At 36.8% G+C, this 26,548-nt stretch overlaps 1 long non-coding RNA gene and 1 other non-coding gene across 2 annotated transcripts; both read left to right on the forward strand.

Moving 5' to 3' along the window:
• The first annotated feature begins 1,148 nt into the window (after positions 1-1,148).
• Positions 1,149-9,861, forward strand: LOC114353350 (uncharacterized). Its single transcript, XR_003655931.1, has 3 exons — positions 1,149-1,259; positions 9,242-9,245; positions 9,851-9,861. It is a non-coding gene; the product is annotated as an uncharacterized LOC114353350 (long non-coding RNA).
• A 16-nt stretch (positions 9,862-9,877) lies between these two features.
• TRNAA-AGC (transfer RNA alanine (anticodon AGC)) lies at positions 9,878-9,950 on the forward strand. The gene has a single exon. It is a non-coding gene; the product is annotated as a tRNA-Ala (tRNA).
• The last annotated feature ends 16,598 nt before the right edge of the window (positions 9,951-26,548 follow it).

The raw sequence follows: 26,548 nt of genomic DNA on the forward strand, positions 1-26,548 counted from the left end.
TGTTGTTATGGCGACAGACTTAGGTAAGATGGTGGTAGCTAGCCAGGCGGACTTAGAACAAGCCCTACCACCAACCAAACCGAACAGAAAAATCTGCCCCCACTGGGAATCGAACCCGGGACCTCTGCGTCTGAAGCAGGTGGTCTAACCACTAGACCACAGAGGCGGTTAATAAAAAACATACCTACCTACATGGGTATCTACTTAAACGAGTTAAATTCGCGAACTCAAAGTTTCCAATTTCTCAACTTTCTGGACCAGTGTATTGAACAGCATCGGGAACACGGTAAATCCATTAGACTACAACCTTTTTCCTGCACTGCTGCCGTTAATGGACCCACTGTGCGACATAACCGCAGTTCTGTGCGCCCTGTCAGACCTTACACACAGTGGGCGTGCCCTACAACTCTTTGCTGAAGACCAAAGGTTTTTGGTTGATGTGTTACATTTCGTCGGCGTCGTCGAACAACGTCGTATGATCGCAACCGTCAAAATCTGTTTTTTTGCATTAAACTACTTAAAAATAGCTCCTTTATAAACTATTTTTTTAATTTTTCAAAATTCGTAATAATCTTCGAGATACAGAATCGAACATCGACGGATGTGATTATTCTAACACAGTACAAAGACGTGTTTGTGCAAGCGTCATTGTACTTCGGAAAACTGCACATCGTTTGTTGGAATAGCTTATACATTTGTATTCGTATTAATATTGAATGTGATGCAGAATTTCATTTTCCGTATTAGTGTTAAGTTAAATAGTTTTCAAAAAAGTTAAAACAAATACTGAATTTAGTAAAAAATAAAAATAATGGGAATATTATTTCTAACGAGGACCTCACTAAAAGTGATGTTACAATAATAACTGATCAAAATACTAGTGTACCACTTCAGATAAGCATTGGCTATAACATTATTATTATTTTTTACCTAGAATTTCGTCTTTATATCTATAAGTTTGGATACTTTATCGTTTTGATGACTGAAAGTCACAACCATCTCTTTACTAGGGAAGTCAGAGAAAAAAAACTGTGACGTACGTACACACCCGTCGTTGTACTAGGAAGTTCGAAAATAAAAGAAACAGTGTCCTTTTGTTTTTATTTTATGGTATTTGTAGGTTGTTTGATGAGTATAAACATTAAGAATGTTTGGTACAAAATAATGGTTTTTGGTGGCGGATGTACTGAACTTACATTGTTCTAAGGATTTTTGTTTGACGTTTGATCAGAACCATCGTTGTACTTCGGTAAAGTTTGGTAATTTTGGCGTCGGATATACACAACCGACTTTGTACTAGGGACGGGTATTCCAATTGCGTCTTTGTTCGATTTTTAAATTGCTCAAAAAACAAAATAAAATATTGAGACTACAATAATTTGATTTTAATGTGTTTCTTTTTGACGATTTGTTACTAAAAATAAACATTGTGTTAAAAATAAAGTTTTTATTTGCGTATACAGGATGACATCTTGTAATGAGTGAACATCCTTGTAAAGTATTATAGTACATGTCATTTGCAATCAAATTAGATAAGTATTTGCCTACGCAAAACACAATGTAATTTTTCCATACAAAAAATCAAAATAATAATATTAATATCCCGTAGCTAATCTTAAATTTTCCAGCTTTTAAGCTAAGATATAAAAAGCACAAACTATAAACAATAAAAATAAAGGGCGCCCGCTCAGTTTTAATCGGGACACCATGTTAGGATGTTTCGATTAAATGCTTGACTTTTGCCTAGGCATATACCAATATAAATAAATTGGTTACAAAATAAATGACCTGTTATTCACTTATTATACGTCACCCTGTAAGTATTAGGCATGCTTAGAAAGCTTTTCGTCTAAGTTAAATTTTATACTTATTTATTTTTTTCATTTCTAAGTAGCACTTACACCGTCAAATCAATGCCCCCTTTACCCTTTCGAACAGATCCCAACATTATTAAAAAAATGCAAGATCTTATAGGTGATAGTGTTTTTTCAGAATCAGATACCCGGTTGGTAGCAGTCTGCATCCAGTGCCTTCCTGCTACCTTTATGAGATCATCGTTCCGCCTTGGTTTGTGGGTGGATGTCGCACGCTTCGTTTTTCGGTATGCAGCCTACTCCAGAACCTTGGTGCCCCATTGGCCGCAAATTTTGCGTACTATGTGTCCTGCCTATCGTCACTCAGCATGAAAATCTGTCGGGATAAGTCATCGACTTTAGTTTGTTTATGGACCTCCCTCATTTATGATTTGATCTCGTAAAGAAATACTGAACATAACCATTGCTATAGCACGTCGTGCAACTTTGAGCTTCTTTGAGAGCCAACGTTTTGGACCTATAATATCACTGGTAACACACACTGATGGTAGACTCTCCTCTTTAGGCACTTAAGGATTTTGGACGAAAAGATGTGTAGTTTTCCGGATACTACCCAGTCGAGATAGATTCGTCGATTGACCTCTTCCTCGAAATTGGACCTACCTAGCTAAATTGTTTGTCCAAGGTCCTACTTGTCAACAATCTCAAGAATCGAAATCCCAACCGAAGTTGGGTAGGGTGCAACATGGACATTCGACATAAGCTCATTTTGTCCATGTTCATCCAAAGGCCCCGTTGGGATACTCGAATAAGGTCTTAAGTATTGTGTCGAGGTCTTTCAAAGATTCTGCCATGACCATAATATTATTGTCAGCATACCTAAGGTGAGTGTTGTACACATCGTTGATATTTATGCCGAATCCTTTCATTCCAGGAGTTGGACAGGTGAACAGTTTTGGAGATAGGTATAACATATCCCAGCCTTACGCCTCGCTGTAGGGGAATCGCGCTCGTACTCTGCTCCTGTATTCGGGTCGAATTGGTGCGTTCATGTAGAAGTACTTCAGTACCTCAATGTAACGAGAGTCGATACGGCCGCGGTGCAGGGAGAGATTGCAGCACTGCCCAAATCTCGATCGAATCGAAGGCCTTCTCATAGTCCATGAACTCCAAGCATAGTGGTAAGTTATACTCTTCGATCTTTTGCATAACCTGCCGCATTATATGGATGTGGTCTATCTATTCTTGATTTTTGTTAATTTTCTTTGATACTTATTGTCTTTATTTATAAATTAACTAGCTGACCCGGCGAACTTCGTACCGCCTTAGCGTAGAGATTTTCTTAATATTTTTTTCCGTAAGAACCATCCTTGGACTTCCACAAACATTTAAAAAAAAGAATTATCGAAATCGGTTCAGCCGTTCACACGTGATGCCGTGACAACGCGAAACGGGTTTCATTTTTATATATATATAGATTAATAATGAAACCTAACAAACAATGTTTTTTATTTATTTCCTCCAACTTTCTTCAACATCCGACGGGTACTCATGGCAGAAGTTCCGTAGAATACTGACTAAAAGTGACATACGTCATATATTTGATAAAAAAAATTCGCAGAACAACGACGGATTATCACATACATCCTCAAATTGTCCATAAAACAATGACGCATGTGATTTTTACAAAAAACTAAGTATTTCTGGAGATGGGTTCATAGTTTATATAAAATAACATCTTTATGTTTATAACATCCCCAAATTTGAAATCGATCAGCCAAGTAGTTTTTTTTGTAGACACAAAAAACCGGTTCCAAAACTTCAAAACGCTCTCCTGGAAACTTAACATTTTGCAGATACGTCGTTGTTCGACGACGCCGACGATTTGTAAAATTACGCTGCTACACTTACGCCCGTATTCACAAACGATGCTTGATTAAGTGAAGCAGCTAATCGAATAGATTAGAGCTCTGTGATTGGTTCGTGTGTGACCCTGTGCGTCCATGAGTACTCGGAGACCTCAAAGTAATGTTTGTTAAGCAAGCATCGTTTGTGAATACGGGTGTTATTCCCAATACTTTTGGTACACTGTGCAACTTTCTATTGTATTAACCGTGTCTTACACCGCACGTACGCGGCACCGAGTCAATATACCAGCACGTACGGCGCACGATCGGCAAGTGGTGTATTAATATCGCACGGTCGTGACGCTCGGATCGTGTTGTATTGGATAACTAATAATCTGTGCTGGGTGTACCTTCTGTGAAATTCCAGCGTGCAATCTGTGCTACATTATTTAGTAAATGCAAAAGCGAGATGCAGTACTTAAATAAGAATCATTCATAAGACTAAACACAGTTGTTTTTACACGCCTCAACTTTTTTAGGCTAACTTGCACCATCTTACTTTAACAACCTGAAAGCACTGGTTATTGTTATAGTTACGGTTAAAGTTAGGTTATCTTTATACGAAGTGCAAAAAATTCATCCTTCTGCTATACAAACTCATTTTCCATAAGTTGATACTTGATACACCAATAGTAAGAGAGTCTAATGCCCGTATTCACCATCAATCCCTAATTTTTAAGTGACCCCTATGATAAGGAATTGTGTTTAATAAGGGGTCACTAAATAAATAAATAATAATAATAAATTAGGGAATTAATGTTGAAAACGGGCATAATATAACTCTTTTGTCAATGGATCAAGGAGACTCAGTCCATACGTAAACTTATTGCACTACTAAGTTGGTTATTATAGTTGAAATGGGATTGCTGAAAGTGGAAGGTGAAGGTGCAGGCCGAGAGTATAACGGCTATTATCAACTTTTTATAAATTAAATTATATTATAAGCCTCTCATACTCGAGTTAGGTACTCGTACATTCTCCCAGACTGTCAAATCCCAAGAGTCTTTGTTTTCAACCGGCCAAATTCAGCTCTTGCAGCAAAGTTATTTAGTGCCGGAATTCCCTGCAGACAGGATTGTTCCTGTGTCAATTCCCACTGTATTCGGATGGGATTCAGTACGAATCACTCCAAATCCTGCCTCCAGGACTTCCAGGAGTATAAAGAAGCGTGTTGCCAAAATTGCAAGGTGTATAGGCGAGCCAACATTTGATAAGGCGTCGAAGAAAATAAGTTTTTGTGTACGCAATTTTTGTAGAGACACGAGTAATAATTAGAAATAAAGAAAGAAAGAAAGATACATTTATTAATTAAGTGTACACAGTGTCGGATTAAGATACTTGAACGGTCTTTAGCAAACATTAACGTAGGTATTTATTACACATTGAAATGCAACTTGCAACTTTGACGGGTCTTGAATTCGCAGAGGGAGAGAGATGGTATTTATATGCTTGTTTGCACCCTTTTTGGTGCCACCCAAGACGTGATACCCTCTAAGCAATTACTTAACTTGTTTAGGTACTTATGAGTTAATCCGGCACTGAGTGTAATTGAAAAACCAATAAAATTACTCACTAAAATACCACATTTAAGCAATTCCTATTGTTAGTAAATATCAGCATTTTTAGATGAATTATAAAACCAGAACTAAAACATAGAAGGCCCCATCAAAACTTACCATGCACGAGCGACAGCAATGCCTTCCTCTCATTCATTTGTAACCGAAGCATCACTCGCTGTAAAAACTTCATGCGCCCATAAACTGCTTGAAATAGTCCACACTCGTATAAAAGTGAATGGAAAAGTCATAGAAGGATCTTATTTTGCTTTTTCGCCTGTCATGCCGTCTGATCTGTAAGTAATGATTCTAGTGACTTGAAACCTAAGCTGCCGTGGGCATCCTTGGTACATAATATACCAAGGATGCCTAAGTTAAACATATTATTTTTATCCTACTAATATTATAAATGCGAAAGTTTGGATGTCTGGATGTTTGTTACTCTTTCACGCAAAAACTACTGAACGGATTTTGTTGAAACTTTACAGTATTATTGTTTATAACCCAGAATAACATATTATAGGTTATAATTTACGACGATCCGTGACACACTGAATTTCACGTGGGTGAAGCCGCGGGTAACAGCTAGTATTTCTATGATTATGAACCGTAAAGAGGGTATGAAAAATATTTGAAGAAGGTTCCTTGTAGTTTGACTTCAGGCGAAGATAATAATATTTTTTAACAATACTTTGTCTTCAATTCCCCCCTCATCCCTTTAGCTTATCCCATGTCTTTCTATGAATAAAAAACGCAAAATTAAATAGAGTTAACACATCTTTTCTCAAAAAGTTGCTTCTAAGCTTTTCCTTTTCACCACAACACTCGTATAACGACCGTTCGGAGAGCCTTTGCACTCAAACCGTAAAGATTTTATGCAAAAATAATATTGCCACAATTACTCTGTCGTCAAGTCTGCATTACTTGTCTACGGGCCGTAACCCGAACGAGCTGTAAAGTGCAACTAGCGAAGGGATTTAAACCAAGTCTCTTGTTGTCAGTATACATAAATGACTAGCTTTTGCCCGCGGCTACGCTCACGTGAATAGTCAGATAACGATTACATCCACGAAGACGCGTCCCACCAATTTTTGGTCGAGGGAAGCGTGGGTGCGGCGAGTTTGATCCGAGCAATCCGAGCGTCATTATTGTAGTGTGCATGTGTACTCATGGATATTTAGCGTGTACCGATAACACTCAGACATTAGCGGAAGAATGGTGGGGCGCGTCTTCGTGGATGAAACGATCTATACTTTAAGTCATATATGTATAGTCCCCCTTCCAAAACTAGAATTGTTTTTCACTATGTTTTCCAGTGGGGGGAAAACTACATATCATTTTTCAGCGTTCAGTGGGTTGACTCTGAAAGAAATAAAATACTAGCAAACTGCCCCGGTATCGCACGGGCGCAAATTATACACATAACCTTCTTCTTAATCTGAAAAAACTGGATCAAAATTCGTTGCGTTTAAAGATCTAAGCGTACAGACAACGTGAGTGACTTTGTTTTATACACACTCACACGATCCCAAGATCTACATCGCACCGCTCTCTCTTTCTTTCTTTCCTTCTCTCTCTCTCACACACACTCTACACACACACACACACACTCACACACACACACACACACACACACACACACACGACACTCACACACATACACACAAGTAGGTACCTATTTACCAAAGCTATAGTACTTAATTAAAATTGTGTTTGGCACTATCAACTAAATTACAACTGTTAAATTAAATTGGCGGAAGAATTAGCGTCTGTCACAAGTTTAAATGTAACTAGTATAAACTCCTATTATTAAATGTAATTTTTTCGTGAAGATACCATGAGCATTGTTAAAGACACAATAAAGTTATTTATTTTTATTTATTTATTTATTATACTATGTAAAGTTTTTTTTTAATATGATCTTTTTGTTATGCCTTGCAAAAGGTTCTATTAGATTACTCCAGTTGCAAGACGGTGTGCTATTTTTTTGGGATGAGTTGGATTACATTCTATTTATTATTTATTATTATTATTTCTTTTGGTCTCTTCTTTTTTTATTAAATCTGTAAGATGGAGGAACTGTAGGAGGAAGAAGTAATTTCGTGATTTTGTCGTTGTAGGTTAATATTAGGATTAATGTTTATGTAAGTAAATCTCTTCACATTTTCTATTCAGTTACTATCAGTATCGGTACGGAACGTACATAGATATTTAACTGCGTATGTACGGTAATCTGGGCGCACGGCAGTGCCCCCACCAAGTCGAGCAAAAAAGCGGCACGGCCGTACCATCCTTTTCTCGAAGCAATTCAGGTCATTTTCGACTGCCTGCAACTTCGTTGTGAATAAAACTAGAAGGCTGAATTTTCATTAGCTATGCAGGCATTGTAAAGACACGGTATATTTAAAATTTCATTCAATTTGAACCAGTAGTTTAGGAATTATAACGGGTCAAAGTTACTTAATTTTGTCACTCACTGACTCACTGACTCACCGATCATCAAAATTCTAAGGCACTTCTAGCAGACCTAGAAGCTTCAAATTTGGAATATAAGTAGTGTTTGGTGTATGAATTAAGGAAAAACTAAAATATTTGGGGGCACGGTAGTGCAACCGCCAAGTCGAGTAAAATTTTTCAATTTCGGTCCAGTTTTCTAGATACATAACTGCTGTCTACAAAATACAAAAAGAAATGAGATCCCATCAAAAACAATACTTGTCAAAAAAACCAAGTCTCGCAACTCAGTTGTTCTACGGTTTTTTGACAAGTATTGTTTTTGATGGGATTAGATATTTACTGAGCAAATGTGCTTCATCTCAGACCTTACCATCAAATAGGAACTACCTATTAGGAGAAAATAAGGTCAAACGCCAGACTCAGTTCGAAGTAAAAATTATCTCCTACTCTAAGGCTGAGTTGCACCACTTAACCTTAACCGTAACTATGCTTATGCTTACTGCTTATTATGATCGGTGTTTCTTTACGAGATCGAATCAGAAATGAGGAGATTCGTATACGAATTAAAGTACGAACGAACTAGCAAGCTGATAGTACGCAGAACCGACAGCTAATGGGGCAGCAAGGTTATAGAGTGGAGGCCACGTACCGGAAAGTGCAGCGTAGGACGTCCACCCACAAGGTGGACCGACGACCTCATAAAGGTAGCAGAAAGGCGCTGCATGCAGGCCGCTACCAACCGTCCTTTATGGAAATCATTGGGGGAGGTAATGATGATGATAATGATGAGTGCAGTGCGGTTTCCGGAAAAATGTAAGCGATTAATTAGAAAATAATATATTTTTCCTTCACAGTAAGATAAAAAAGAACCCTCTTTTTTATCCGATCCCTTTCCTCGGGAGAGATTCTAAAAATGTCACCGTGAAAAAATTAAATCGCTGTCAAAGTCCGCTAATTTTAGTTTACCTTCTGGAATGTGGGTGGAACGCGGAACGCGGGTGGCACGCCCGGCGCGCGGGATCCGCCGGCTTTGATACCGCCTAGGCGCCTATTGACCTAACCTACTGAACAGTTTAAGTATCAATTTAGATTATAGTAACTTGCTTATGAATTTTGCAACCCCTACTTTTCTATTTTTAAACCGGCAGGGAGAAGTGATCGAGTAAGTTTGTTGCAAAAAATGTAACCACAACAAATGAAAAAAGTGCGGCTGAAAAAAATGTCCTTGAAAATTTCCAAATTAAATTTTTAATACTTTTTCTTCAAAATACATACCTACCTACTTATCTCTACAGATAACACTCAAGAACACCCGTATCTAATAACAGTTTTACCAAAACATTCAAATTCTTCCTGTAGTTTCAGCTATAACCATTACATACGACCTATTCACCATAAGTAATGAGTAATGACCAATGAAGCCTTGAATAGATTCAAGGTAATGTCTTTATAAATTGCTTCATGTTGTTGTAAATAGCTAGGTGCCTTGTTAAACATAAAGTAACAGTAACGTGCTAGCAAAAGTAAATTATGATTCTGAATTTATTGTTCCGAAGCAGTGGTAGGGTTAATACTGGGACGTGTAAAAGTGCTTTTTAAAAGCCTATTTGCAAAAATCAACGAGATATTTTTAATCACCCATTAACAAAATTAGATTAAGATTGATCACCCAACGGAGTGCAATAAACTTGTGATATTAAAATTTGAAATTAAGATACAAAAGCTGAAATTTGAATAATAAGTAATAATTCATGCACTTAAACTTATGGCACCACAAAATTCAAATGACAGAACTAAGGCTGTTTTTAGACGAAGACAATAATCGGACTCACAAGTTCGAAGATATTTTTTTTATTTTTACATACTTAGAACGAAACTAAAAAACGAAAACGGCCTCAAAAAAGTGCACCAAAAAGTTAAATCACAGTTACGTTTTTTATTAGCAGAGGTTGATTGATATTTTTTACCTCTATTTTGAATTAATCCCATCACAATTATTTAACAGCGGCCATGTTTCAGTTTTACACTCGCAAAGTTTCACACGGGAAAATGTCCTGAAAGGCTTCGAGAAAAGTGTGCTTTTCCCGTGTTCCAAGTTAGTTGAACGCCGCACTAGTTCGGTAATTTCGTCAGTTCTCTCACCGGGGGCGTAGCTCAGATGGTAGAGCGCTCGCTTAGCATGCGAGAGGTACCGGGATCGATACCCGGCGCCTCCAATCATTCGGAGTAGGAGTCAGCTAACGTTTTGAAGCGATAAATCAATGTTAGTTTTTAAATCAGATTTAAAGTAACAATTTTTTTTTTATCATTTTTTACCACTTGAGTCTTTGACTCGCGACCTACGCCAATTTAATACAGACCGTATTAAAGAGGCGATTGAGCGAAACAAGGGCTCTAAAGTGTTCGCAAGAGATCTGTCTGTTGGCCAAAGTCAACTGACCAAGCTGAAGACAGAGGATGGCAGAGCCATTTCGTCGGGGCCGGAGATATTGGAAGAGGTCGAGAAGTTCTACGGACAATTATACACGAGTGTACGTGCACCTGTCACAAATCTAGCCGAAGACCCAAGAGCTAGACTGACCCGACACTATACCGAAGATATCCCGGACGTCAGTCTGTACGAGATTAGAATGGCTCTCAAACAGCTGAAGAACAACAAGGCACCGGGTGATGATGGAATCACGGCTGAGCTTTTGAAGGCAGGCGGAACGCCGGTACTGAGGGCTCTTCAGAAGCTGTTCAATTCCGTCATCCTCGAAGGGAAAACGCCTACGACATGGCACAGAAGTGTGGTGGTACTCTTCTTCAAAAAAGGTGACAAAACCTTATTGAAGAATTATAGACCCATCTCACTTCTGAGCCATGTCTACAAGCTGTTTTCAAGAGTCATTACGAATCGTCTCGCTCGCAGGCTCGACGACTTCCAGCCTCCCGAACAAGCCGGTTTCCGAAAAGGCTTTAGTACCATAGACCACATACATACGCTAAGGCAGATTATACAGAAGACCGAGGAGTATAATCAACCACTTTGCCTGGCGTTTGTGGATTATGAGAAAGCCTTCGATTCGGTCGAGACCTGGGCAGTGCTACAGTCTCTCCAAAGGTGCCAAATTGACTATCGATATATCGAAGTGTTGAGGGATTTGTACAAAAACGCCACAATGTCGGTCCGCCTCCAGGATCGGGATTCGAAACCTATCCAGTTGCAGCGAGGGGTAAGACAGGGAGACGTCATATCTCCAAAACTGTTTACCACCGCCCTGGAAGATGTCTTCAAGCTTCTGGACTGGAACGGATTTGGCATAAATATCAACGGCGAGTACATCACCCACCTTCGATTCGCGGACGATATCGTAGTCATGGCTGAGACCTTGGAGGATCTAGGCACAATGCTCGATGGCCTCAGTAGAGCCTCTCAACAAGTGGGCCTCAGAATGAACATGGACAAGACAAAAATCATGTCTAATGTCCGTGTTGCACCCACTCCTCTGAAGGTTGGAGACTCTACACTCGAAGTTGTCGACAATTATGTATACCTGGGACAAACAGTCCAGTTAGGTAGGTCCAACTTCGAGAAAGAGGTCAATCGTCGAATCCAACTCGGATGGGCAGCGTTCGGGAAGCTTCGCCATATACTCATGTCCGAAATACCGCAGTGTCTCAAGACGAAAGTCTTCGAGCAGTGTGTGTTGCCAGTGTTGACATATGGATCCGAAACGTGGTCGCTTACTATGGGCCTCATAAGAAGGCTCAAGGTCACCCAAAGGGCGATGGAGCGGGCTATGCTCGGAGTTTCCCTGCGTGATCGAATCAGAAATGAGGAGATCCGTAGGAGAACCAAAGTAACCGACATAGCTCGCAGAATTGCTAAAATCAAGTGGCAGTGGGCGGGGCACATAGCTCGTAGAGACGATGGCCGTTGGGGCAGGAAAGTTCTCGAGTGGCGACCACGGGCTGGAAAACGTAGCGTGGGCAGGCCTCCTACTAGGTGGACCGACGATCTGGTAAAGGTCGCGGGAAGAGCCTGGATGCGGGCGGCGCAGGACCGTTCATTGTGGAAAACCTTGGGGGAGGCCTTTGTCCAGCAGTGGACGTCATTTGGCTGAAACGAACGAACGAACCACTTGAAAAATAAATCAATAAAAAATTTAAACAAATTAAATTAACGTAAAAATTAATAAATAAAAATGATTTACATAATATTTTATTCTTCTTTTAATAATTTGCACCAATCTAATGTGTCATAGGTATAAATAAGTTACCGACTACAAAAAACTTCAATCAAAAATTTTTTACCTAGAAAGTGTATGAAAAAGTGTGTGTTAGCCAAAGATGAATTTTGCATTTTTTAGGTAGTTGCTGCGATTCTTGTTTGTTAGTTAAGTTGCAAGTGTGCAAGTGCCTTTATACCAAATTAAGTTAACAATAATTACGTTTAATTAAGTAAGCAGTCGCTATTAAGTGCTCTGTAACAATTCGAGTGTAATAATAATTCACTTGTAATTTTGAAGGCAGACTATTCATTAAGCGAAGTGGAATTATTACAATAGTTAATTTTAACCTTTGATTAAATTAATCGATGCTTCAGAGAATCCGTTTCATTAGGCTACCAGCGAGAATTGCTTTTAAGATCGACTATAGTTTTTAGTTCGATGAATTTTCAAAGAAATATTTTAATCAATTAGCTGAATGGCAACTGCGTGACTTGGTCATGACCTATAACTATGACTTTCTTCAAAACAGCGATTTGAGAGTAGTTCGAATTGCCAATGAGTAAAATACTTTTTGATTCGATTATGCCGCGAAATAAAATAAAAATATTTTTCTTACAATATCTATTTTTTTTAGCAATTACAGCAATTACGAAGTCTGTAACTAAACAAAAGTGCTATGGTGACAAGACAAAGGGTTAACCATCTAAGTACATAATTATAAATTATAAACACCCAGAAGACGTAATATATATATAAATAATTATAAATAAACAACTTAAAAAATCGAACTGCTTAAGGCGGGAATCGAACCCACGACGTCGGGCGACTGCTCTTCCATCTGCCGGCAAGCGAAAGGTCGTGGGTTCGATTCCCGCCTTAGGCAGTTTAATTTTTTCAAGTTGTTTATTTATTATACAACTAGCGGCCGCCCGCGACTTCGTATGCGTGGATCTTGTTTTACCCCCTTCATCTATTTTACGCGGTTTAGATTTTTTCATACAAATGTTTTTTCCCGCTAAGTCCCGTTCCCGTGAGAATTTTGCAATATCCTGTTGTAACTAAGCTTTAAGTTTACTAAGGTACCTGCATGCCAAATTTCAAGCGTATAACTTAAGCGGTTTAGATTTTTCATACAAAAGGATTTTCCCGCTAATTCCCGTTCCCGTAGGAAATTCGGGAATTTCTTTCTTAGTACACCTCTACGGTACCTAAGCTACCAAATTTAACCATTGAGGCTGCACACGCGTCGGAAGCTTAAAAATGGAGTAACTTCTCCCGTTTTCCCAAAAATTCCCTTCACTACTCTGCTCCTAAGTATACTATAACCTGCCCAGCCCAGGAGTATGAAGAATAATTGTACCAAGTTTCGTTAAAATCCATCGAGTAGTTTTTGTTTCTTTAAGGAACATACAGACAGACAAAAATTTTACTGATTGCATATTTGGCATCAGTATCGATCACTAATCACCCCTTGATAGTTATTTTGAAAATATATTTCATGTACAGAATTGTACTTATACTTATTTGAACCCATTGAGATTTTAACCTATAACTTTATAGTCCGTTACGAGAACCACGAAGCAAAGTGTGTAACCTATATCAAGTTACATACAATTAGGATCTCCCAACGTAGTTTTAGGTCAACCGCAGCGTTTCCCAAAATTGTACATACCAAGTTTAGACCAATTTGGGATGAAATTATCCTATCGCCAGGCCTATCCTTGCCCTAAGCAACTCATAACATAAGTCTAGAGCCCCATAAATAATGACCAGGGCCGAATAATCGTATTTCTCAGTAGAACAGCGATACGCTTAGGGTTGGAGTGGTTACTGGGTATCGATGGTTTAATTGGTTTACTATCGATAAATAACTTTGAGGCTCGATTTCTGAAGTAGGTACTGAAAATTTAATTCAGATTCGAGCATAGAAACCTAGAGTGTTGCTGAATTTCAATATAATAATATTGTTAAATCACAGGCTTAACTCTATATCTGTTTCAATAGATTTGTCGATAACCTGGAAACTTTTTATTCAAATAACTTTATAATTAAAGCTACTCGTAGATATTACATCATAATATGAAATAACAAATTATTTTTTAGTCTGTACCTACCGTAGCGTAAATATAAATTGAATTATTTTGTCTAAAAGTTTAGTGAGCTTTCTCTCTTCAAGTTCTTGTGTTGCGTGTCTGACAGGGTCCATTAGTGGTTTGGAGTTTCAAAGTAGGTACATAGTTCCAAAATAGAACTAATGACCAACACTAGTAGAAACTTATATTGCTAGGTATTTTTAACGTCACATTACTATCGATGAAGAATATACTTAATTATTTTTATTACTATCGCTATTTTTGATATCAAGCTAAGTATCGATTGGTGTAGTTTATTGCAGCATTACAACACTAGTGTGGACCCCCGGACTCTTTCCTTATTTATGGTTATTTATGCAAGAGTTATCCGATTCCGTGAAATAATAAAGTTATGTATGTGATTGTTTTTATTCTTAATATCTATTAAGCTGTAATTATTTCTGAGTGACTACTTCTTGTTCTGTATTAATTAACAGAAGTTAATTATTCATATTAGCGTAGGTGTTCCTTACGTAAGCATTAAAGGTTATACGAGTAGAATATGCGAAAATAGAATTGGCTAGACTGACTGTCTAGAATAATAAATTTATGAGTGTCTACTTCGTTCAGGTTAACGATAAAATTGTATATTTTACGTTACTAACAATATCAGCCTCGAAGGACCATTTGAATAAAAAAGGTATGTTTTAGGAATGTAGCCAGCTCTTTTCAAAAATAAAAATACGTGAAAATTTATTTATTTTAATTAACTTTGGTTACAATCTTCAAATCGTAACTGAGTTAATTTTGATGTAAAAAGAAGCATAAAAAGTACATTGTAATTCAATTAAAGAATACCATTGCTTGTAAGAGAAAAAACCCTTGCTATTATCAAAAATCAAAATATCTTATACTTGAAGTGACTTCTCTCAATAATAACTAAATGCGACTCTTAGGCTGAGTTGCACCACCTAACTTTAACGGTAACTATTACGATAACCGGTGTATTTTGTATGGAGTTTGACAGATTTTTGACGTTTGTCACAGTTAAAGTAAGATGGTGCAACACACCCTTAGAAACTTATTATTAAATTACTAAGAACTAGTACTGGCATATAAAAAGCATGCCCACTCATCGAAAATCGACCTATTACCATAGATTTTTCTCTTACAGTCGCTGATAACCATCAACTCAGGGCTGGGTTTGACGAGTGCATAGAAATAGGCGGATTGCGCCTCATCTTTTGCCACTTTCTATGCCTTATCTTGGACTCTATTAATACTAGTTTTAGCATCCGGTTTCGCGTTGATTTGTTTTTGTAGGTTATGAATGTGAATAGCATAACAGATTTTAAAGTTACAGTTGCCAGCAAATCAGACTAAGTACATTTTATTGCAAAATCGCCATAATCTCAACACCCACAATGTAAAGCATGAAAATGCCGTTATCTGTCTATTCGAAATTCAAAGAATTCGACATTGGTCCTAGGAAGGTCCTAGAGTGATAAGGCACTAAAAATGCCGAACTGGACTGAAATGTGAACAGTAAATTAATTTGGAACTATCATATTATTATTAAGTTAATGTTTTCAAGGTTTACCTACTCTGAATTGAAACAATATTATGCTACGTCACAAAATTTTCCTTAAGATACTTTTGTATTTTGTAACGTTAAAATTATATAAAGCAATAACAAATATGGCTCGACAAACAGATTCTAGAGTTACTTAGTCATGATAACCAACGTTTCTAAGGACTATGCCATAAATCGCAGTAACCCAGCAAATACCAATTCGCATAGCTGATATACTGCGGAAGAATCCGATATTGCAAGATATTACTTACGATAAAGGGACTCCTAGATATTTGCCATCTGAAATTGAAAGTTAGTAGCCTAGTAAGTACTCAGTAGTAGAGTTAGGTAGGTAGATACGGTCCCTAGCACGCACACAGTACAGATTTGTTCCAAGATGGTAGGTACCTATTGTACAAAACCTCTTTTTGTGTTTGTCTATGGACGAATGATTTTGTATTTTTATTTGTTTGACAAGTGATTAAGCTGTCAATAAAATGTCCGCATAAAGTAAACATCTCTTTCTTTACAATCCCAATTTATTTTCTACATCTGGCGACCCTGTGAAGTAAAAATGAATTTAGAAGCCGTAAAAAAGGAGCGCACACGGTTGCGCAAATTATTTACAAGGAGGACAAATGATATCCATCGTATGTTGGAAACGAGTGAGCCCGACGTGGATTCCATAGCTGCGGCAATAGATACATTGGAACCACGAGTTCAAGAGCTATTCGACCATGACGTACAGATATATAAATACCTTGTGGATAGCGGCGATGAAAAAGAGATTGATGATGAGATGGACCAGGCGGATAACTATAGAATGAAATGGACCGCTTTAAAGAGAAAAGTTGACCGTTTAGTGTCACACGATGTGGCCGATTCACAGAGTTTACGGGCATATAAATCGCTTGACGGATGCAGCTGCGAGAGTGCTGGTTATAAGCGACACACACACACACACACACACACACATAGGAAACAGCAAACTAATTTAAAACGAACTTTAACTTTAGTTAGTCAAACAAAAATACCTATTTACACTACCTATTTTACGTGGCTTCCTTCAGTAGACTATCAGACATGATAAGCGAGCGATCCGCGTAGCTCGATGGGTGCCGCAGTTGAAACGTATTGCAGTATTACGAGCCACAGTACAGTTGATGTCGCACGGAAAATATTCGCTAAAAATTCTACTTTAGTTTGTAATTTTTTTTTTGGTGGATAATGCGTTTATATGGGCATTTCTCCACTAAATGGAAAATCGCTGTCCCAAGCTAAATTTATGTAGTAAACCTTAAAATTTGTCAGGTTTTTGTATCAATACCGACATAGAATTAGGTATTCTTAGCATCACATAGCATATTTAGTAATTTAATCATGGAATATTCGAATAAATAACCTCAAACGTCTCAAATCACAGTCCCCTGGTACGTCCCTTTTCCAGAATTACACATATTGTTACAAATGTTTATTATATTGCTGTTGATATTTGAATAAAAAATATCCAAATACATTAACAATAACAGTTAGCATCTTAATACATCACAAACAATGTTTATAATATAATTTTAATCAAAATATCCTTCTGAGAATGCTGTCCTCAAATTATTAAAACATTCCCCTGTTAAAATTTTAAAACCGGTTTAAAGTCATATTTAGTTTTGGCGCAAAGCACTTAGATCGCAAAACGGAACGCAATAGGTGTTAAGGTTGTTCAGTTGTGTAGCTAGTGGGCAGCCGCTATTTTGTTTAATGCTACTACTGCGTCATCTGGTGAACCACGCGTCTCGGCCGTCAGTGAAAACATTCCCCTGGTGAGCCTTTTTTTTACTATTTTAAGAGTTTTAATAACGACAATTTGTTTAAATTAATTAATCTTCTAGTATGTAGCCACATAAGTTGCGTTTATTTTAATGTTTTTAAATGATATTGTTTTATGAAGTATTCACGTAAAAATAACATTCCCCTGGCGAACATTCCCCTGTCATTTCATAGCACAGGGTACTGTTCATACCACAGGGGACTGTTCATACTACTGTTTTCCTAGGTTTTGACCACTAAAATAACGTCTTTTTAGTAGGTATTATCTCAAAATTTCACCGAAAAAGAAGGTACGCCAAACATGAGAAGAATTTCTAGAACAAAAACGTATAGCTGTGCAATTATGATATCATCGACTTGAAACATTACCCTAAAAGAAAAATTGAAAAAAAGAAGAAAAAAGAACAACTTTAAATAAAATCAGTTAAAGATATGAGTTGTCGTGAGCATAAGGCTGTAAAAAAGGTTTGGAGGGAGCACTGTGCTAAGTTTCGTGCAAAAAAGAAAGTCATGAAGACATAACAGATAATTTGTGTTTCTTTACGAGATCGAATGAGAAATGAGGAGATCCGTAAACGAACTAAAGTCGGTGACATAGCCCGACGGATTAGCAAGCTGAAGTGGCAATAGGAAGGCACATAAAAAAAAAATTAGTACGCAGAACTGATGGCCCATCGGCGGCAAGGTTCTGTAGTGGAGGCCGCGTGGACGTCCCACGCTGCGTTATACGGTACACAAGGTGGACCGACGACATTATAAAGGTAGTAGGAAGGCGCTGGACGCAGGCCGCTACGAATCGATCAACATGGAAGTCTTTGAGGGAGGCCTATGTTTAGCAGTGGACGTCCTATGGCTGAAATGATGATGATGATAATGAACAAATAATTTCGGAAGGGAAAATACCTACATCTGATTCAGAAGATTTCGCAGAAGAACATCAGGCGCCTTTAAGATCATCTGACCCAACACGAAATAACAAGAATAGCGTTTCAATATTACATTCACCAGAAACGGGGTCAAAAAACAAAAATTAGCAGTAATAATGTTTTTTGTTTATTACTTTTTGTATTTTTTGGTTCTGTTTTAAAAGGCAGGATACTACATTTTTGATTATTATAAGACTGACTTTAGTGTCATACAATTTAAGTCTTAAAACTTAATTGTTCGTTAAGTTTAATGCTACTGTTATTAGGCTTAAGAAAAGTCATTATAAATTAGTAATATTTGTTTTAATAATAATATTTTTTGTTTCAAAAACTTACATATTTTTAAAATAGCAAAGAAAAATAAAGACTTTGTTTATTCAAAGAAAAATACTAATTATTTTTGTCCATAATACATTCCCCTGGGTGGTTGCAACATTCCCCTGTCGCAATTTTGCGAAAAATCGCCAATAACTCAAAAACTAAGGGGAAAATGTGTGGGCTTTTTTTAGATATGTATTTAAATTACTATTGCCCTGAATTTCGTTAACAAAATTTCTCAACATTTAATAAAATTACTTCAGGACAGTCTTGTATGGACGATTTTCCAAATAGCAGAGAAACACCCATATAAGTCATAATAGATCACCTAAATAAATATGGCGAGGATTGAAATCAACACCCTGTATATATGTTGCCATTGTATAATTAATTACTTTAATTATTTTACATTCACCTAATGGCAATAAATAGGCCTGTTAGATATTTTTTACCCTTTTCACATAAAAGAAAAACAGTAAATCAAGTTTATTATTGGATTCTTATTAGAAAATAGAAAGTGATGAAGAAAGAATATAAAGAAAAAACTAAAAGTTTTCTTATTAGGTCTGATTTTTTAAACATTTCAATACTTTTATATTTAAAAGATGAGTTTCTTTGCTCCTAAATAGTTTGTAAATTTTTAATTTGATACAAAAAGTTTCAGTAAGTTTGGCAAATAGGTAGGCCTGTATTCATTTAGCCTTAGCACAGCACAGCAAAACAGCTTAAACAGCTGTCATCTGTCACCATCAATCCCTAATTTTTAAGTGACCCCTATGTCAACAAAATTCCTGTTATTTGTTATCATAGGGGTCACTTAAAAATTAGGGATAGATGGTGAAAACGGGCATGAATCCCTTATGAGAGAAAAAAAATTCCAATTAAAAATAATTCTACTAATCTATGAACCCTCAACAAATTTTCTTACCACATCGCCATTGTAAAGTAAATACCTACTGTATAAGGACAAATTGAGGCCAATTTTGGAGTGGGGTTTACATAGTAAATTAAAATCTACACCTGAAAATCAGCACCCTAGAAAATGATAATGTTCAGCGCTACCTCTCAAATCTAACTCCAACGAGAGACACAAACTACTCGCTGTGGAAGGCTACTAAGAATCTAAAGCGCCCGAAAATCCATAAATCACCTATCAATGATGGAAAAGGAGGATGGGCTAGATCTGATAAAGAAAAGGCAACAATCTTTGCGGAACATCTGAAGGCGGTTTTCCAACCACTCCCTGAAAGCAATCCCGAACATAATAGGGAAATCAAGGAATACCTTGAATCAGCGAATCAAATGTGTCTTCCATTAAAAAGTACCAGCCCAAAAGAAATTGTTAAAGAAATAAGGAACCTCAAGGAAGGCAAAGCACCCGGCTATGACCTTATTGATGCCACATTACTTAAAAACCTGCCTCATAAAGGTGTAATGAAATTGGTTAACATCTTTAATGCCAGCTTAAGACTTGAACATTTCCCTGGGCAATGGAAAATTGCACATGTAGTCATGGTACCGAAACCCGGTAAAGCCCCACACGAGGCTGCCTCATACAGACCCATCAGCCTGCTACCGGTTATCGGCAAACTGTTTGAGAGAATATTGCTTAACAGGATGAAAGAACACCTAAGTACAGTATTACCAAACCACCAATTTGGATTCCGAGAAAAACACGGGACGATCGAACAGGTACACCGTATAGTTGACACCATTAGCAGATGCCTAGAAAACAAATTATATTGCTCTGCAGTCTTCTTAAAAAAAAAAAAAAAAAAAAAAAAAACACCTGAAAATCAAAACCGAAATCTTGTTAGGCTTTCCATTTTATTTTTTTCACAATTTGGACATAGTGTATCTAATTGTTCTTGACATTCGCTGATTTAATAGTAATTTTTATGTATTGACCAGTTAAGACTATTACTGCTTTGTCGAGTAATAATTTAATTTTGAAACTTTCTTTGTTTGATTAATTACACTGAATTGTTAGCAGTTTTTTCATGAATATTAATAAATATTCTTTATTTAATAGTTCATAAATTATAATTTAATAAAAGGAATATGAATATTATGTGCGCATTTTATTATTTTGTGAAATGAACCGTAACCGTGAATTTATATGGCAGCTTATTGGATGATGATTCATTGCACTAAAGTTTACAGTAGTAAGCAATGCCTGCTGATGTCATACCAGCCCCGAATCGAGCGACCACGGCTCCTGCAGTCGGTTTGTGATTTAGGCACGTACTATAATTCCAGGAACTTAAAATAAAACATATGCCACGAACAAGGTAGCCTCGTATGTAGAACAAGTCACTGACCAAGTGCGTATAAACTCTACATTCTTATGTAATATTCGCAAGATAGACTTTAATTATCAAAGTAAATAGAACAGGCAACAAGGGATATATGCTAAAATAAATATAAAAGCAGTAAATAATGCGTAGGAGGCCTAAATACCTTAACTTTAGGTGTAATCCAATATCCAGAAGAAAGTTGCAGTCCTATTGACACACGAATACACTGTCATTCATGTAAAACCACACGACATCACAAAGCAGCACTACACAAATTTTCACTTATAATTATTATATTATGTGAAAATATCACATAATGCGCCATTTTCGCATTAAAACCGAAGGACAGCAGTCGGCGATCGCTGCCATCTTTTTTGTCAAATGTCTAAAAACTAAATATAGCGCTTCGAACGAACTCTGGTGTTATTTTTAGAAAGTACAATGAAACTTTCTATACAAAACGTATAGCGCCATCTATTAGCAGGTAGATTAGAATCAAATTATGTCAATAGATGGCGCTGTAAATACATTTGCCGTTGTTTGAAACCGTTCAGAGATGGCACATCAATACAAAACTGTGTACAAAACTATGTTCAACCATCTGAGAATAAAATAAAATATTTAAACTTAATTTGCTGTTTTCAAAGTCATACAGATTCATAAATCAGCACTCTTCACTACAGAAGAAGAAGATTGCTGTTATTTCTACTCAGCTTGGCTTGAGCTTCAGCTTAGGCCCGCCGCACACGCACGACTTGACTTGAAGATTTATAATATCAACTTGAAGGTATCTTAATAATTTTATGAACGATCAGCATCAGCGAATCCTTCGACCTGTAATTTGATTCAAGTGTCTAGCTAATTACCCAATATTGTGATCTACAAGAGCATTCAGCAGCTCTATGCGTCAGCCATGGCAAAATATCGACCTAGTTGCAATGAAATCCTGTAGCAGAAAACAATTGATTGCTCATTGTTGCTCTACAGTGACTACAGTTGACAAAGGCTGGTCGAAAAGATCACGTAACGTTACTTTCAAAACTTCGACTAAGCAAGTTAACTTCTAGCTAGCTAGTTAACTGTTATTTGATAAGTTTTCTCGCCACTAAAGTATCTATCTTAGCTACTTAATCTACCAAACTAAGTCTGGTGGTTAATGTTGAACTTTTATATCTCATTCAAAACCTAAGTAGGTACCTATTTTGTGCATAACCTACCTAAGGTTCTTCTTCTTAGTCGGGCACTCTTGTCAGAGTGGTCGTGGTTGCGCTGACGAGGTAAGTACATGGTGGGGTGATCATCTCCGAGGGTAGCTCTCCTGGCGAGATGCTTCCATTTCTGACGGTAAGAGGAATCGCTAGTACACTGGAGCATGGTGGACTCAGTGGTCTTTGTGATGACCTAAGGTTACTACACAAAATTTATTGTAGAGTACAAATGTGAAAGAACTACCTAGATAATGTCTTGGTTAAGTACTATGGTATTGCCTTAGGTAGACTTATTTGATTGGTATCTATTTGCTGCCAATCCATGCACCAAAACGTAATCAACTGTTAACATTTCCTAGTTTCCACACTGCTGGGTAGGTGTCCATCTATTAGGTAAGTGTTATACCTACTTACCGATGACTTAACATTGTTGTCTAGGCTGTTGTAAATAATTTATGCTAAGCCATTTCTGTTTAAGTCAGTAAGGCAATGATTTTCAGTACGTAAGTATATCGATATTGAAGCAGGTAATCACAGAATAAATTAGTTACAAGGAGGCATTAAGAAGGTACTCGTATTTCATTATCATAATACGAGTAAGTAATGCCTCCTTACTGACATTGTGAACCTAAAAAGAACTCTACATATCGGTTTTGTTTATTTATTTTCATTAATTTATAATGATGGATAATAGAGCTAAACTTATAAATATACTGAAGTAACCTACGAGGTCTTAACTAAAGTAGTTATTATTTTTAGGTGTAGGTTTTAGGTGTAGGTTTTAGGTGTAGTAGTTATTATTTTTACGTGTTATGTGAATTACTACATAGATAATTTAGTTAGGAACATTTAGAACTCAATTTCCATTGCTTATTACCTATAGGAACATGACAATTCAGCTCCGTTCCTTTCTTACTTCTCAAGCACTGTTTGCGTTTCAACAGTTTAGCTTGGGCATTGTTGCACGACATTTGCTCTGAGTGTGAGTAAAAGTGTTAATCTCATTGTATTGAGGTCCCCGGCTGAAAGTAAGAGGATGTCTGACGAAGCTACTGACGTCATCCGGATTTCGGTGGGCGCATAACGAGACATTTTTACAATCTCCGGCTCCGTCGTTGTTATTAGCCTGATTTCGTCATAGTTATGTCAAAGAGCAAACGCTAACTATACCTATAATACCTACCTACCTAATTATAAACGAGTAAGAAGTGAAGTCGATGTCAACCAATATGTACCTAATAAAGCAAGAGAGACTCTTCAATTTGGGCTACTGTGTTTTGAAATAGCTGTGTCAGCCTTTAAGTTGTGGATATTATGTAGAGTGCTAGTCTATTCGCTGACTAAGTACCTACTGCCAACATCTTACATTTTATTAACCAGTTCTTCGTAAAGTTACTTAGAAGTCTCAAGCTACCATTGTTTTATGTTTATTTATGGACTAGCGTGTTGTAAACCACTATAAACTATAACTTTACAACTGTGCCAATGCATTCAAATATGCAAACTAAGCGGCGAAAGCATTGTAAGTAATATCACAATGCAAATCTAATTGATGCCTTACTAACTTTGCAGTTGACTTTCGAAAAGATTTATTCATGAAACATAAACAATTCTTAGTCACTAGTCACTACACACAGTAAGGTATATGTAATTATTTCGACGAGCGACTAGACTAGCTAGGCAAGAAATTTTGGCCAATGGTTATGTAGAGTATTTCAACAAATTACGCATTTCCTTAGGGCGTGTAGGTGCACTGTAGGTAGAGTGGGTACTTAAATGATAAACAAGCTGGACGCTTGAAAGTTTGATTTTTATGACCATACTTACAACAAGAATTATAATAACGTAGGTAGTAAGTAGGTAGGTTTTGTAGGCTCCCCAGGATTTTGTCATTTCGTGCTTTTCAACTTGTTCGTCTATGGTTCTCCGGTCATGTGGTGAAAGAAAACGTCTCGTTCTGAAAGAAAAACTTTATTTGCTACACGGGTCCTTATAGCCTTTGGTGGCTTATTTACAATCTATACAGCATAACGATCAATGATATTAAGTTAAATTAGTTAAACTAAACGTCATTGTAGATAATGTTGAATCTCACTTCCCTTATTTTAAATATTAATGGCTTTGTCATAGTTTTCTTCTCTTGACCTCAATTTTGCTTCATAGGCTTATTGCGTGATGACGCGACCAAAATACAGTGTAGTTAGAAAGCTATTATTTATTCGCAAACTTGGAATGTCATGCTGCTTCCATATAAACTGCATCAATTTATTCATATGATTGTAATTTTCATTGTAACCTACCAGTTTGGAACTTAAACCTGTCAAATAAACATCGCCTTGTTTCTCAAGTGTCTAATATCTAAGATAACTAAGTATCTGACAGAAAAAAGTCTACCCAAATTACCTGGCAAGCCTATATTTGTTATTGTTTGTTGAGAACCGTTAACTGGCTCTAACGTCACTCCCGCTGAAAAATCCTGAAAAAGGATTGCTGCATTATTTCAGTGTGATATTTTGACGTAACGCTGCGTCAAGCGGCGCGGGCGCAGGCACGAGGCGTGAGCGCCGCGTTTCCCGCTCGTTAGCGAGGGCCGGTGAAAGTCGTTGCGCAATGCTGCAGCCTGCAGCTGCATTGTGGGGGCTAACGGTTATCCTTCGCCTTCGCTGTGACTTAATAAACGACAGACGACAACGCTTAAGATCTTCAGACAATGTTGGTCACCACTTATGTAGTTATGCTTACCTATATTTATTTTTAATTTGGAAAATCAAACAGCCGTTTCCAATACCAAACCATTGAACTTTTTTAAACATTTGCCAAAAAAGATTCCATAAATCTACGAGTAGGTATCTTACATCAAAAGAAAAACAAAGTAGCATACATATATTATTTGTTTGTAACCTAAGTTATAGCCTGACCTCGTTTCTTAGAGGCTTGAAGATGCCAATCCATCGAGCACCGCTAAGTTTCAGACAGAGTCTCTGAGGATAAATCACTTTTAGTTTCAGAAACTTTTATTTAAATACTTTTATCATGTTATTTAACGCCACCGTGCTGTATGGACCAGTTCCAGGGTTATTTGTAGAGCGAAAAACTCTAAATGGCACATCTTATGCTCTACTAAGTTCCAGAAGGAACACTCAGTAATTTACATTTAAAGCCTAGTTAAACGTTGTTTGCTTATAGGTATGTATTTTGTATAGAAGTAGTGAGAGTCCTAATACTAACTAATAAAACTTTTAAAATATTGAAAAGAAAATGTTACTTTTTTATTATTATTCAAGTAGGTAATGCTAACAATTACAATTAATTTTCATCAAAATCAATCATTATTGTAATCTACATACTCGTACTTTAAAAAAAAGCTTAGAGTGTTTAATTTTAAAATAGGTAGACAGGTTTTTTCAAAAGGCTGAAATTCTAGAACCGATCGCCTTACATCGTTAGTTACGTATGAAGTTTATGAACATACAATTATTAATTTGGGTCTATTACTCGATTCGATGGGCTTCCCGACCACCACAGTCTCGCCACATAACCACTGCGATTACGCGGACTCTTAAGTACGAAAAAAGTTTACTTACTGGTTACCAAATGGACAAATAAGTAGCTTGTTTAGACACTGTTCAGAAACTTCTCTAATAGAGCAAGGTTCTGTATCTTAATTACCAAAAAATAGCGGTTCGTTTTGGTTTTCATTTGAGATATTAAAACCGCATGTAGAGACGCCTAATAATCACGCATAAGTTGAACAAAAATTATATTATAAGTACGATATTATAATTTTTTATGCTGTGTATATTTATTATGCTACTTTTATATTATGATAGAAAACCTTCAAAAACATTTTGTCTCCAAAGCCTCACATTTTCTTCATTAAAAACTTATGATGACTAAGCTATTTTAAATACCTAATATAAAGCGAAGAAAAAGAGATTGTGTTTTAAGTTTAACGAATGGTTTAACTGTTGAGCATAAGTCGTACCTACCATATATTTACGGAAGCAAATGTGCTCGTCAATAAACGAGCAACTAACTATACTTACGTGGTGAAGCAGTTACATTAAAGTACGTAAAAAATGAACGCTATAGCAGACATAATCGTTGCGGTGTAGAGCGTTAAGTAATCTGTAAGGAAAATTACAAGAAAATAAAATAATGCGACAAACAATATTTATTGTCACAGAATTACTTACTTAAGGTTCTATGCCTTCAATTATCTAGCTAGATAAATAAATAACAATAACCTATTATGGAATATAAATGGCGGAACTAATAATAGAAATAGAATATTAACACTATTATGTCTATTATTTTAGAGACTTCGTGTTTGTCGCTCTACCAGTGTATTCTTCCTACATTCAATAATTTATTCGAACATT

Source organism: Ostrinia furnacalis, unplaced genomic scaffold (assembly GCF_004193835.3).
Source record: "Ostrinia furnacalis isolate ACB-3 unplaced genomic scaffold, ASM419383v2 OfSCF1653, whole genome shotgun sequence".
Classification (NCBI taxonomy): Eukaryota; Metazoa; Arthropoda; class Insecta; order Lepidoptera; family Crambidae; genus Ostrinia; species Ostrinia furnacalis.